This window comes from Heteronotia binoei, chromosome 11 (genome assembly GCF_032191835.1).
Source record: "Heteronotia binoei isolate CCM8104 ecotype False Entrance Well chromosome 11, APGP_CSIRO_Hbin_v1, whole genome shotgun sequence".
Classification (NCBI taxonomy): domain Eukaryota; kingdom Metazoa; phylum Chordata; class Lepidosauria; order Squamata; family Gekkonidae; genus Heteronotia; species Heteronotia binoei.
Genome location: NC_083233.1, coordinates 12384990 through 12400223, shown reverse-complemented (window position 1 = coordinate 12400223; position 15234 = coordinate 12384990).

Below are 15234 nucleotides of genomic sequence, written 5' to 3'. Positions count from 1 at the left end.
CAGCTTTGATAGAGATCCTCAGGAAAAAGGTCATAGCTTCAGTACTTCGGCACAGTACCAATTAGTGAACGGTATATAATTGCTCTCTTAGCAGTTCCTAAACCTCTTCTTGCAAAGCCAAGAAGTGGAACCCATGATGGATGTAGACAGAAGAAGGCTTGATCTCAACAGCTGGACATCAAGTTGCAGCTGATGTATGGTGAGCTTGTAGGATTGTTTGTCTTTGCAGGAGACGAACTGAAGTGGTTTGCCATTGTTTACCTCTGTGTAGCAACCAGCGTTCCCTCAAAGCTGAGTTAGTGTGAGCAAGCTCACAGTTTTTTAGCCTCCAGCTCACACATTGTTGTCTTAGCCCAGGAAGGGTGGCCCCAGACCAAACTAATCGATGCAGGAGCTCACAACTTTAATGCCAGTAGCTCACAAAATAGAATTTTTGCTCATAAGGCTCCACAGTTTAGCGGGAGCATTGGTAGCAACCCTGGATTTCCTTGGTGGGCTCCCTTCCAAATACTAACAAGGGCCGACCCTGCTTAGATTCAGAAATCTGACAAGATCAGGCAGGCCTGGGCCATGGATGGGTGCTTTGACAGAGCCATTTCCTAGCAAATAAGGCCCACTGAGGAGCTTTCCGCAGTCTTCCAGAAACACTCGTTCGTTCAATTTTAATACGGACAACGACCAGCGCAAATAAGAAAAAATTTACAAAAGCTAAAAAAAAAAAGCTAAAATACGTACAAAATATTTGAACATCTCATAAGATAACAGTGGGAAGTGATATAAAATAGCAATTAAAATCTGGCTTCAGAACATAATATATCATTGCAAACTTTGCTTGCCATTGAAAAGAGCCTTGCACAAGGACCTGTGATCTCTGGGTTCATTCCCATAAGAAGCTTCTTAGTGATCTCAAAATTGGAAAGACCGAAATGGCCCTGAAATCTGCTTATTAAGGGACTAATTAACCTTGCCCATATCTCCTGGTACAATTGGCATGAGAGGAGAAGACGTTCAACAGTTTCGATGGCCCCTATTCCACAAGGGTAGACCCTCTCGTTCTTAGGGATTTCAAGAAACACTGCCGTTCTTTTTGCTAGGAGTTCTGTCTCCCCCCAGGTGTGTGCTGTAAACCACGCCCATAAGACAGAATCATTTACGGTAACCATCTTCCAAATTCATAGCAATACCATTTGTGATGGGTGCAAAATCTGCTCCCAGCCCTGACAGCTAGCAGCCTGTCCTCCGCTAAGACTTGGTTTGTGAATCCAGCAGGACGAAGGAGCAGAGAGGTCAGGTGGTTAAAAGGGACTGCACTCCTTCAGGCCACAAATGCAGCATTAGATTTTGCACTACAGTAGCCTTTGTCCCTGAGATTCTAATTTATTAATTTCTGGAGGTTTTCATGTTTTGAACATGACTGTCCTCCACATGCAGTCTGAAGTTGTGTGCCACACTCTACCAGCTCAAGGTTCTACCTTGGGAGGGACGGTGGCTCAGTGGTGGAGCATCTGCTTCATAAGCAGAAGGTCCCAGGTTCAATCCCCGGTATCTCCAGCTAAAAATGGTCCAGGCAAGTAGGCATGAAAAACTTCAGCTTGAGACCCTGGAGAGCCGCTGCCAGTCTGAGTAGACAATACTGATTTTGATGGACCGAGGGTCTGATTCAGTATAAGGCAGCTTCATATGTTCTACCACCTTCTTCTGCTGCAGGTGTTTAATTGCCGTATGTCCCAGTCCCTAAACTCTTGCGTGCATCACTGGGATGCATGAGTGTCAAACAGAAGGGTGCAAAGCCAGTACAAACATTTTGAGATACACTGCTGTAAATGCTGAAGAGTCTCATATGCTAACATTTCCTCACCCATACCATGTGGCACATGCTCAGTGGGGAAAACCCTCACACATTGTGGCAGTCCCATCTAGCCAGTGTACAGTTACCCAAAATCACTTGAGATGGTTCATACATAATGCCAAACTACCATTTGGTGTTGTGTGAGCCGGTTTGTGCGTTCCCCTCGCAAACATCAAGTGAATCAGCAAACTAGGTGTAATCTCTCTCAGCTTGACTTTGCGAACGAAGATTTAAGAAGGGTGCAGTAGTCCACGTCTGCTGCAGGCTCGCTGGTGGCTGACAAGACCAATGCGGGACAGGCAGATCCAGCCACAATGGCTGCAGGGAAAAGTCTGATTTGGGGTTGGTGCTGTAGCAGTGCGATTCTTCCTCAATCTCCTTTTGTCCTCAAGACCAGCTATGCATGCGTTCTCAAAGGAAGAGGCAGCCTGGTGGATGGTGTGCCTCCATGTTTTGCGATCTGAGGCTAGGTCAGACCACTGGTGATGGTTGATGTGACAGGTGCCAAGGGATTTCTTCAAGGAGTCCTTGTACCTCTTCTTTGGTGCCCCTCTATTTCGATGGCCGGTGGAAAGTTCGCCATACAGAGCAATTTTGGGAAGGCGGTGGTTTTCCATCCTAGAAATATGCCCTGCCCAGCACAGCTGCGTCTTCAACAGCAGTGCCTCAATGCTTGTAACCTCCGCCCTCTTGAGGACTTCAGTGTTGGTCACAAAGTCACTCCAGTGGATGTTGAGGATGGTGCGAAGGCAGCGCTGATGAAAGCGCTCAAGGAGTCGCAGGTGATGACGGTATAAAACCCATGATTCGGAGCCGTAGATGAGGGTTGTCATCACAACCGCTTTGTAAACATTGATCTTTGTGCCTTTTTTCAGATGCTTGTTGCTCCACACTCTTTTGTGCAGTCGGCCAAATGCACGGTTTGCCTTTGCCAGCCTGTTGTCAATCTCCTTGTCGATCTTGGCATCTGAGGAGATGATGCACCCCAGGTAGCTGAACTGCTGGACTGTCTTCAGAACTGATTCACCCACAGTGATGCAGGGAGGGTGATAATCTTCCTGGGGTGCGGGCTGGTGGAGAACTTCTGTCTTCTTCAGACTAACTTCTAGGCCGAATAGCTTGGCAGCCTCTGCAAAGCAGGACGTCATATGCTGCAGAGCTGATACCAAGTGGGAGACGAGTGCAGCATCATCGGCAAACAGTAGCTCACGGATAAGTTTTTCCATTGTCTTGGAGTGAGCCTTTAGTCGCCTCAGGTTGAACAGGCTGCCATCGGTGCGATAGCGGATGTAGACACCATCGTCATCATCTAGATCTACTGCGGCTCTTTGAAGCATCATGCTAAAGAAGATCGTAAAGAGAGTTGGCGCGAGAACGCAGCCTTGCTTACACCTGTGCCTATTGGGAAGGGCTCCGAGAGGTCGTTGCAGTGTCTGACTTGGCCTTGCTGGTCTTCATGTAGCTGGATGATCATGCTGAGGAACCTTGGGGGACATCCTAAACGTTCCAAGATTTGCCACAGGCCTTTCCTGCCAATGGTATCGAAAGCTTTGGTAAGGTCGACAAAAGTCACATATAGACCCTTGTTCTGTTCCCTGCATTTCTCTTGGAGCTGCCTGAGAACAAATACCATGTCGGTGGTGCTCCTGTTAGCTCTGAAGCCGCACTGGCTCTCTGGGAGGAGTTCTTCTGCAATGGTGGGCACCAGTCTGTTCAGGAGTATTCTGGCAAGGATTTTGCCTGCGATGGAGAGCAGGGTTATCCCCCGGTAGTTGGAGCAGTCTGGCTTTTCCCCTTTGTTCTTGTGTAGAGTGATGATGATTGCATCACGAAAGTCCTGTGGTAGTTTGCCTTGTTCCCAGCAGGTGACAAGTACTTTGTGAAGTGTGCTATGTAGTACTGTGCCCCCATGCTTCCAGATCTCTGGTGGGATTCCATCAACTCCCGCTGCCTTGCCACTTTTCAGTTGCTTGATGGCTTTAACAGTCTCTTCTAGGGTGGGGATCTCATCCAACTCTGTTTTCACTGGTTGAAGTGGGGTGATGTGGATTGCTGAATCTTGAACTACGCGGTTGGCACTGAAGAGAACCTGAAAATACTCCGACCACCGGTTCAGTATGGATGCCTTGTCTGTGAGGAGCACTTGGCCGTCTGCACTACGCAAGGGACTCTGAGCCTGATATGATGGGCCATATACTGCTTTCAGGGCTTCGAAGAACCCTCTTAAATCACCAGTGTCTGCACACAGCTGGGTTCTCTCTGCAAGCTTGGTCCACCACTCGTTCTGAATGTTTCGAAGCTTGCGCTGGAGGTTGCTACATGCAGCGCGAAAGATTGCTTTTTTCCCGGGACAGGAGGGCTGAGCAAGATGTGCTTGGTAGGCAGATCTCTTTTTCGCTAGTAATTCTTGGATCTCTTGATTGTTCTCGTCAAACCAGTCCTTGTTCTTCCTTGTGGAGAACCTGAGGACTTCTTCAGAGATCGACAGGATGGTAGTTTTTAGGTGTTCCCAGAGTGCTTCTGGAGAAGGGTCTGTGGGGCAACTGGGGTCCTCAATTCTTGACTGGAGTTTTGCCTGGAAGGCAGCTTTAACTTTGGCTGACTGAAGGCTGCCAACCTGAAGCTTCCTCCGAGGGATACCTCCTCTTCTGGGTGTGGGTTTAAAGTGAAGACGGAGATTGCAGCGTACAAGACGATGATCTGTATGACATTCCGCACTGGGCATTACTCAGGTGTGTAAGACATCTCGAAGGTCTCTCTGGCGCACCAGAATGTAGTCGATAAGGTGCCAGTGCTTGGACCGTGGGTGCATCCAGGTTGTCTTCAGGCTGTTCTTCTGCTGAAAGATAGTGTTGGTGATGGTGAGCTGGTGCTCCGTGCAGAATTCTAGCAGGAGGCGCCCGTTATCATTGCAGTTGCCAATGCCGTGTTTGCCAAGTACTCCTTTCCAGGCTTCCGAGTCTTTACCTACTCTGGCATTGAAGTCGCCAAGGATGATCACCTTGTCCTCTGTAGGGGTCTTCCGTACGAGGTTGTGTAGATCAGCATAGAACTTGTTCTTTTCTGCAGGATCTGCTTGACGAGTTGGGGCATACACACTGAAGAGTGTTGCTTGTTGCTTGTTTTGAAGTGGGAGGCGCATGGACATGATGCGATCTGAGTGACCTGTTGGCAGGTTTTCAAGTTTGGAGGCAATGGAGTTCCTGACCATGAAGCCAACGCCAGAAAGGCGGCTCTCAGCCTTTGACTTACCCGACCAGTAGAGGGTATAGCCAGCACCGTGTTCTTGAAGACTACCTTCCTCAGGGAAACGGACCTCACTGAGAGCTGCTATGTCGATATTCAACCTGAGAAGTTCGTGGGCAACTAGAGCAGAGCGTCGTTCAGGGCGACTAGGTGTAATATAGTGGGTTTAAAGCATCAAGGAGAGGAGGCAATGGTGATAACAGCTCTTTATTCCAGGCAGCATGGTAGATGGCTGCACTAACAAGACTGAAAACTGGGCCTACGGGCCAAACCTATGTACAACTCTAGTTCCCACGCAAGCATGCCGTTGGTTCATTCAAACAAGCAGGGGGGGGGGGGGCTGTGATTGGTTTAGGGCAGCAGGTCCTTGGATCCTGCTGTCCATTGTTCCCAAGCTCTGCTCTCCTGGCTCCAATGAGCCCGGCCGGAATCATAACTACAACCCATATACATAACACTAGAGTTTGAAATTCTCTCAAACCAGGACTGGAAACAGCAGTCTGATCGTGCTCGAGCCTTATTTGCATGCCAAGAAACGGAGGTTTGTCATGGCATCTGATCTCAGCCGTGTCAGCTTCTCCGTTGGCTCTTCTTCTGCTGTGTTGCTTTTGCATTAATTAAAATATGATTATTTCCTTATGCAACTGACATTGCTGACCTTTCGTTAAGATTCCATCTTTCCTTCCTTACAGCTATTATTGTGACTCGCAAAAGCTCACACCTTGCCACAGATTTTGTTAAAGGTGCCCCTGGCCTCTCACTCTGTTCTGCTGCTACAGACAAACTAACACAGCTGCCCAGTCTTGATCTCGCAGCAATTAGCTTTTTAAAAGCATAACATTTATTTGTAATTGAGTCTTATTAAAGTGGAAATCCATTACAAGTCGTATCAAATGCTACACTGTTCTGATTCCCTCTCGGGGTGGGCTTTTTTTAGCACTGGAAGCCACACTTTTAAACAGACATGTTTAGACAACAAAGGAAACTGACTAAACATGGAAAACCATAAAACGGGTGATTTAGACTGTAAACTTTTATAGTCGTAATGGATTTCTGTGACATCCACCCAAAGCTGCAGCCCACACCCGAATGAGGGCTGAATCCTCTGATTTTGATGGTGCTGGAATGCATCCCAGGGCTCTCAAAGGACTGTTTTTTTTAAAAAAAAAAAAAAAAGGTTAGTCATGGAATTTGAGAGGCAAATTCCAAAGGGACAACAATTTTAGTCTATTGCAGCAGAAACAAACAGGAGTTCTTCTTACTATCTGCCACCGAAACAAGAGTAAAGATATCTGTCACACATGGGGCTGCCCTTGAGAAGGGTTTGGAAACTAATTGGTACAGAATGTTGCAGCCAGAATGTTGACTGGAGTGGGCTGTAGGGACCCCGATATCACTCCAGTCGTTGCCTATCTAGGCTGGCTCCCAATTTGTTTCTGGGCACAATTCAAGTTGTTGGTCTTGACCAGGGGTGGCCAAACTTGCTTAACGTAAGAGCCACATAGAATAAACGTCAGATGCAAGATAGGAAGGAAGGAAGGAAATAGACGGGGGAGAGAGGGAGGGAGAGGTGGAAGAAAGCAACTTTAACTGTGAATGCATTCTCTGAGCTTCCAGCTGGATTTGAGAGCCACACAGTATGTGTGAAAGAGCCACATGTGGCTCCTGAGCTGCAGCTTGGCCATCCCTGGTCTTGACCTTCAAAGCCCTCTATGGTCTGAGTCCAACATACCTGAAGAACTGCCTGATCCCTTGTGAATTTGTCTGACATTACGGTAAACTTTGGAGGCTTTGCTTGGGTGCCCTCAGGACTTTTTTTTTTTTTTAGCAGGAATGCACAGGAATGCAGTTCTGGCTGGCTTGGTGTTGGGAGTGTGGCCTAATATGCAAATGAGTCCCTGCTGGGCTTTTTCTACCCCAAAAAGCCCTGGGTGCCCTCAGCCTTCTGTGATGAGCTGGGCAGCAACTTGGGAGAAGGCCTGCTTGGTCATGGCACCAAAGCTCTGGAACTGTCCTGTCCCCGGCTTCCGCCAGTGAGTGAAGACTTTTTTTTTTGTTCCGTTTGGCATTCCCTCGGTGATCCCTCCTTCCTAACCAGGCCTTGGATTCAGCGGGAGCTCACAGGAGCACAGCTCCTGAACCTTTCTGAGAGTTCCACCTCCTTCTTCTGAGAGTTCCACCTCCTTGTCCATTGAATACTATGTGCAGCTTCATAACAAGCCCTGGATGAGCTCCACCACCTATTTTTCTACAAAATGACCCCTGTTCCTAACTAAGGTTTTGTATGTTTTGAAACTCTTTTTAAAATTGTTTCAGTTGTGCATGTTTTTTTTTTGGGGGGGGGGGGTTGATTTAAATGGTTTTTAAAATGCGATTTTATCATGTACCGGCAGCCATCTTGGTGGCCCTTGTAAGGTGGGATACAAATTTTGCAAAAAATATTAATGTATCCTGCTCTTCTTCCAAAAGTTCAGGGTGGAGCACACAGTTCTCCCATCCCCCGTTTATCCTTACAACAACCTTATAAAGTTGGTAAGGTTGAGAGAGCATAATTGGCGCAAGGTTAACCGCAGCACCAGTTCTAAGCAGAATTGAGCCCTACCTAACCCATTCATTTCAATGGACTTTGAAGCATGTTTCTCTGCTTGCTATTGTTCTGTAAAGCTGCTATGGAGTAAGCGCCAATGAAATCAACCAGAGTTACTTCTGAATAAATCTGTGTAGAATTGTTCTTTTACCTTGCTTTTATCAAGCGACAGCCCTTCTGGGAGCCTACTTGAGATTGTTTTTTAAAACGGTACCATTTACTGAGGAATACATGTTAGAGGAATATTTTCACTACTGGATTTTCATACCTGTAATAAATAAGTTTTTATTACTTGTATACTGGGAAACGTCACTCTTTGAACAAGGTGTATAATTCAATTAGAAACCCCATGCAGTTTAGAATTCCTCTCGTGCAAAACTCTTGGACTCGGAGGAGCTAATTATATGTTGCGCTGTTTATAGATCTGCCAGGTCTCCTGGCAGATCTATAAACAGACTGTACTGGGATTTTTTAAATTTCCAGGCATGCCAGGGTCCAGTTCAGATTTGGCTAACACACACAAGAATGGGGGACTTGAACCTCCCCCCCCCTGCCCCGCTTGCTGTTTTTCTGACCTGAAATAGACCTGGGGAGTGCTGTTGGCTCCACTGAGGAAACTTTCATGTACTGAAGGGCTAAAGTTTAAGCCCTTTCAGACCAACAACGTTTAATCTGGGTGTATAAGCTTTTACGTGCATTCACACTTCTTCGGATACAAGTAATTTTGCCAATAGAGTGAATGGCTTCTCCCCAGGGTCATTTAAAAAAAAAAAGAATATCTATGCCACTTCTTCTGAGTCCTGCTCTGCTCAATTTGAGATCAGGAAAAGGTTAAGTCCCCTCTCCCCGTGCACTGTGGTCCCAGTACAAACCAGGCCCTCTGCACAACTCGGAACTGATGGAGTTCCTGACATACGTTTGTTTGACAAGCAGGACCCATGGCGGACATGGAATGGAATACTAGTCAAGAGAACAATTTAGCGGTCAGACGCATTATAGGTTGGCAGAAGAGTTGCTAAGTGGATTGAAATGTCTCCCTCAACGTCCACTCCCCAGTACATGCACATAGAGGCGATATTGCCCCAAGACTGGATGACATCTCTGCAATATTGATCCTCAATAGATCTGCTGCACCTCCTCCAGACCTCCTAGACCTGCTCACTCTAGATCAAGGCCAATAGTGAGACTTGCAGGGCAAATAACGCATCTTTTTACTCCCTTGCTGCTACCAGGAGACTTATAATTGGCTGAGGCTAAAGATTCAGGTTGGTGCGTATCTGTTTTGGCATGGGAAGAAATATACTGATATGTCAACTGGTGATGGTACGAAGTGCCATCAAGTTGCAGCCAGCTTATGGTGACCAAACCCCTGGAAAAAGCTTCTGGTAGGCATGAGTGGGAAATGGTAGAAAGCTCAGGCACAGAAGATGCAAAAAAAGCCACCATATAGAGGCCTTGTAGCTGCTGTTAGCAGCAGCCAGAGGGGCAACATCTAGGAAAGGTACTTGGTTTGGTGATGCAGAACTTTCTTAAGTTAACAGAGTGGATTTGGCTTTAACACAGCAGAAGCATGCTGGGCCCATAACCTGTAGGACGGGTACTGGTTTTGGACACAACCGAGGGAAGCCACAGGAAATGGTTGTTCCGCAAAAGAGGGACAATGCCCCTAATTTTACTTTTTGTGATTCTGATTTAAAACTTATCCTTCACCCTGCCTTTTATGTCCCCATCTCCATGTTACGTACCACCCCTAGCACATTGTCAGTAGTAGCAAAAGTGCTAGAAATAAATGGTTGGGATTGCTTGTGTAGCACAGTTTGTGGAGGAAGAAGCTTTGGTTGCAGGGGAGCAAAAGCAGCATTGGCCACATGAACGCTGCTGAGGATCACTATCACACATAAAGCCTTCTATGGTCTTGGCTGCTCTTATTTGCGGGACCATCACGCTCTCTGGGCTCTACCACAACAACTCTGCTTATGTTAGGAGGGGCATCTGTGGGTGCCAGGCAGCAAATGGGCAAAATCCACAACTTGTCAGACTCTGTTCATTGATATTCTTCCTGAACGCTGATCACTAACCAGATTGATTAATAAAGATATATGCTTACTAACCCATATTATTAGAGTAGTAGAAGGGGGGGGCAGTAGGGAATAGCCCAAGAGTAGCTTCCCAGGAATATCAAAGGTTGTTAGGCAGTCTTTGAAGTAGAAAGTGCCTGGCAGATTCTCACCTCCCCCCTGGAGGCAGCAAGGACATTGCTGCCGGGAAATGTAACCACCAACTGTAGAAGATAAGGGGGAGCCGTGTGAAATGTCTCACATGCAAAGACAGCCTTTGTTTTGGGAATCGGGGGTAGTTGTGATTGCTTTGATGTAGAATGTTAAATACCAATGACTCGAACTGCTAGCCATCAGTTCCAATGTCTTTCATGCTGAAGTAACTTTGGAGAATACAATAAATGCAACTTTGTTTCAAATAACTAAGTCTACTCATTTTGGGAACTTCAATGAACCTTCGCTGACACAACTGCCCATCCACAGGCTTTCTCTGTCAAGGCTCCCACCTTGTGGAACAGCCTGCCTGAAGAGATCAGAGAAGCTTCCACTTGCCTGGCCTTCCACAAACTGTGAAAAACTGAACTATTCAACAGAGCTTTTCTGTGCAGGTAATGAGGCGGCACAGCACAAAATGGTTTCGCAAACTTAGTTGAATGAATGATTTGGGATCGGTGGCTTTTACTGCTGTATTTAGCGTACTCTATTATGCAGGGGACATTTTGTTGAAAAATAGGTGGCGGAGCTCATCCAGGGATTGTTATGCAGCTGCGCATACTATTCAATGGACAAGGAGGTAGAACTCTCCGGAGGAGGAACTCTCAGAAAGGTTCGGGAGCTGTGCTCCTGTGAGCTCCCACTGAATCCGAGGCCTGCTATTATGTAATTTCTGAACAGCTTAATGTGTCATGTGAATACTTACGTTTCTGTTTATTTCTAGTGGTTCCAGACTTCTAACATCCTAATGTGTTAAGTTTCTGAATGTCTCATTTTGTTTGACTGTCCTGACACACTCTGTGTCATCTGCCTTGAATCCCTGTGAGAAGGGTGGGGTAGAAATAAGCAAGTAAATAAATAAAGCTGTTGTGTATTGGTTGTTTTGATTGCTGTTTTCTTATGTCTGGTTAGTTGACCTCAAAGCACACTTCATTGTCCTCCAGGACCCTGATGCCTGCATTCCGATTGGCTGTTCTTTAGAACCAGCCAATTGGGACATGAGGCATTTCCTTCAGGGAATGCAAATGAAGGATCCTGGAGAGACCAATAGGGTGGATTACTGCCCACGTAAGGGGGCATGTTTAACTCAGGTCAAATTGCTATAAGGAGTGGTGTTGCCTGTTTGTGTTCAGTGCTGGTCTTGTCCAATAAACATTTTTGCTTACCTCAAGCTGACTGAACTCACTATATAATAAACGACTTAAAGAAATTAGGCCAACTAACGGCAAACCACCCCGTAAAAAGTCTGCCATGAAAACGTCGTGATGTGACATCACCCCAGAGTCAGAAATGACTGGTGCTTGCACTTTACCTTTTTAAATCCATGGAAAAAGGTTCAAACCAGATAGGGGTCTATGGCAGTGTTCCCTATAAGCTGAGTTAGTATGAGCTAGCTCACAGTTTTTGGGCCTCTGGCTCATATATTTTTGTCTTAGCTCAGGAAGGACGGCCCCAGAGCAAACTAATTCATGCTGTAGCTCACAACTTTAACGCCAGTAGCTCACAAAGCAGACTTCAGGGTCATCAGAAAGCAGAGGGGAGAGGGAAATGTCTGCTGGGCACTCCATTATTCCCTATGCAGACCGATTACCATAGGGTATAATGGAGAATCGATCTGCAGGTATCTGGGGCTCTGGAAGGGCTTTTTTGAGATAGAGGCACCAAATTTTTAGCATAGCATCCAGTGCCTATCCCCAAAATACCCTCCAAGTTTCAAAAGGATTGGACCAGGGGATCCAATTCTATGAGCCCCAAAAGAAGGTGCCCCTATCCTTCGTTATTTCCAAAGGAGGGAAGGCATTATAAAAGGTGTGCAGTCCCTTTAAACGTGGTGGCCAGAACTCCCTTTGGAGTTCAATCATGCTTCTCACAACCTTGCTCCTGGCTCCACCCCCAAAGTCTCCTGGCTCCACCCCTGAAGTCCCCAGATATTTCTTTAATTGGACTTGGCAACCCTATTTGGCACAAACCCCACCTGGTTTATTAGCGCACACATACAACAGTGTTTTATGCTTGTCTCTGCTGGTGAAGCAAATAAACCAACACTCCTTTTATTTGCTTATGAATTCACACACCCCTTTTCCAGCTCTTCTTCAGCTATTGGTGGTGGATGTAGGAAAAGCAGAAAAGGGCAGTCAGTTCTAAAGGCAGGAAGTAGGGTTGCCATCCTCCAGGCAGGGACTGGAGTTCTCCCGAAATTACAGCTAATCTTCAGACAACGAAGATCACGTCTCCTGAAGAAAATGGCTGCTTTGGAAGATGGACTCTATGACATTATACCTCACTGAGGTCCTGCCCCTTCCCAAACCCCACTCCCCCCAAGCTCCATCCTCAGATCTCCAGGAATTTTCCCTGGAATTGGCAACCCTAGCAGGAATGTATCTATTCAGAAGTCTGCAAATGTACAGTACTAACATACAATATATGTTAGGTAAGTCTGCTGGCCTTAGAAGAATTGTGCAGCCTTGTGTTTCTTTGGTCTTTGCCTTTTATCTCCGCCTGAACTAGTTATTTTGTCACTAGCTGGCAGTTTTAAAGGCTTTGTAAGATTATAGAGTTCTGCGGTGCTCTTATTTAATTGTAGTCTTTTCTGAGGAATATACAGTATAATGTGCATGTTTTTTAACGTTTGCTTTTTGCATATATGAAGTGTTATGGTTGTAAGCTGCCTAGAGAGCTTCCATTAGATGATGATCACAGGATATACATTTTAAGATAAACACTTTTTAAAATTATATCCTTTTCCCAAGGAGTTCAGGGCAAACGTAAATAATTCTCCCTATGTTATTCTGACAACAAACTTATGAAGTAGGTTAGGCTGAGAGACAGAGAGATTGACTAGACTATGGTCACCCAGTGGGAGTGTGGATTTGAACCCAGCTCTCTCTATGTCTGGTCTAGGGTTGCTGGTGCCCTCTGGACACTGGTGGAGAGTGGGGGGCAGCGTTGCCAGATCCAGGTTGAGAAACACCTGGAGATTTGGGGATGGAGCCTGGGGAGGAGAGGGACCTCAGTGGGGTACAAGGCCCTAGAGCAGAGGTGGAACTCGTTTGTTATGAGGGCCGGATCTTGTTGGGCCGAGCCATGTCCGGCTGGGCCATGTGTGTACCTAATTTAAGATTAGGTAGCAGAGATTCAAATATTATAAAGAACACAGACAAACAAATCTATATATTTTAAAAAGTTAAAAAACGTGGTTAAAACGATAGCACTCATTGGTCTTAAAGATGCTTTCTTTGTATTTCTCTCATCGGACCCAGGGAACTGGGTAGAAGAAGCTCTGGCTCTTTCCTTCCCTCCCCAGGGGACTAGGGAGGGAGGCTCAGCCAATAGAAGAGAGGCTTGGCTCAGTAGCTCCACTGTGCATTTGAGAGAGCCTAGCAAAGCAAGCTATTCCTCCCCCCCTTCCTCCCCAAGGGAGGAGCCTCAGCCAATGGAGAGAATAGAGGTTTCGCTCTGTAGCTCCTGTGTGATTGAGCAAACCTTGCAAAGTAAGCTGTTATGCAGAAGGAAGCAAGATATAGGGAGAAGGAAGCAGATGACAGCCAGTTGCTCGGGGGCCTGATAGGAGCCCTCTGGGGGCCTGATTTGGCCCCTGAACTGCATGTTTGACACCCCTGCCCTAGAGTCTACCCTCTGAAGCCTCCATTTTCTCCAGGGGAACTGATCTCTGTAGTCTGGAGATGAGCTGTAATTCTGGGGATCCCCAGGTCCCACCTGGAGACTGGCACCATATCTGGCATTCTAATTGTTAAGGCACAGGGCTTTTTTTTGAGCAGGAACGCACAGGAATGCAGTTTCGGCTGGCTCGGCACCAGGGGGTGTGGCCTAATATGCAAATGAGTGGCTGCTGGGCCTTTTCTTTTTAAAAGTCCTGTGTGAAACTATGATGATGTCAGGGTGTGTGGCCTAATATGCAAATGAGTTCCTGCTGGCTTTTTCTACAAAAAAATCCCTTAAGGCACATCATTTCTCAGAAACCTGATTCATGAAAACAGGCAATGTTCAATGTGGCCGCTCTAGATTTCTGACTCAGAGGACAGTCATACAGGAAGCTGGATTTATAATGTCTCTCAACCTTCCTCCAGCTTTCAGTCTAAGAAGTTAATGACCAGCAGTAACCTTCACCCCGCTGGGAAGGAGCTAGCAACAGATATGATACATTAGGCTGTTAATGCCAAAGCATGTGATGGAACTTTCTCCATTCTTGACTGCCCAAAACATTTCACTGAAAACAGTGATTTACTGAGCCTGGCTAGAGTATGCCAGCAAATTCTTTTTTTAAAATTCCCACCTTTCATCTCCACTCAGATTTCTTGCTATTTAGAGATTTTTAATCACTCAGATGTGGCGCTGAATTACTTACAATCCTGTTGAATTCACTGGCTTATAAAACGCAACCTCGTACGTACGCTGTTGTTTTTAAAAAGTACATTTAATGCCATCAATGACGACGGGTTTAGTGGCGAGGATCCTACGTCGCCTGGGCTTCTTTCAATAGAGCAGCTGTTGTGGAAGAGGATCAGGTATCCAAACTCTTCCTCCAAAGCAAGTCACTTGGAAACATTTTAAATCCCATCTAGTGGTCACTTATAAACATTTCCAGATTCTCGGCATACCAGCCCTCATTCACACCACACAGTAAAGCTGTCGTTACAGATTTTGTCTGCAGTGGGATTTAAGCAGAGAAGTGAGTAACATTTCTTCTGCTCAAGGAGTCAGAAAAGTGTTCTGTACTTAATAGGGTTGCCAGCTCTGGGTTGGGAAAGACCTGGAGATTTGGGGGTGGAGCTTGAGGGAGGTAGGGAGTGAGGAGAGGAGGAGCCTCAGTAGGTATAATGTCATACAGTCCACTCTCCAAAGCTGTGCTTTTCTCCAGAGGAACTATAGCATCTGTGAAGCATGGAGATCAGAGAGAATTCTGGGAGATTTCCAGCCACAACCTGGAGGTTTAAAATTTTAAAAAACCGCTAAGAGACACCATAAATTTTAAACAACCAGACCGTGTAATGTAGAGGTCAGTGGTGTTCTGACCAAGCCTGCACATAGAACTTCAAATCGACAAGAGCATGTAGCAAAAAGATATTCACAGAAGACAGTTCTCTGGAGAATCTGGAAATCTAACAGATATGTTTTGAACCTTGTTGGGCTTCTATGAATGTATTGTAAAGATTGGGTCCCAGTAACCTCCAAACTGAAGAAAGACGGATGAAAAGTCCTGATATCTAGAACAGACGTTTTGGAAGGGCTTCCTTTAGTTCTATGAACTAAATACTGGAATA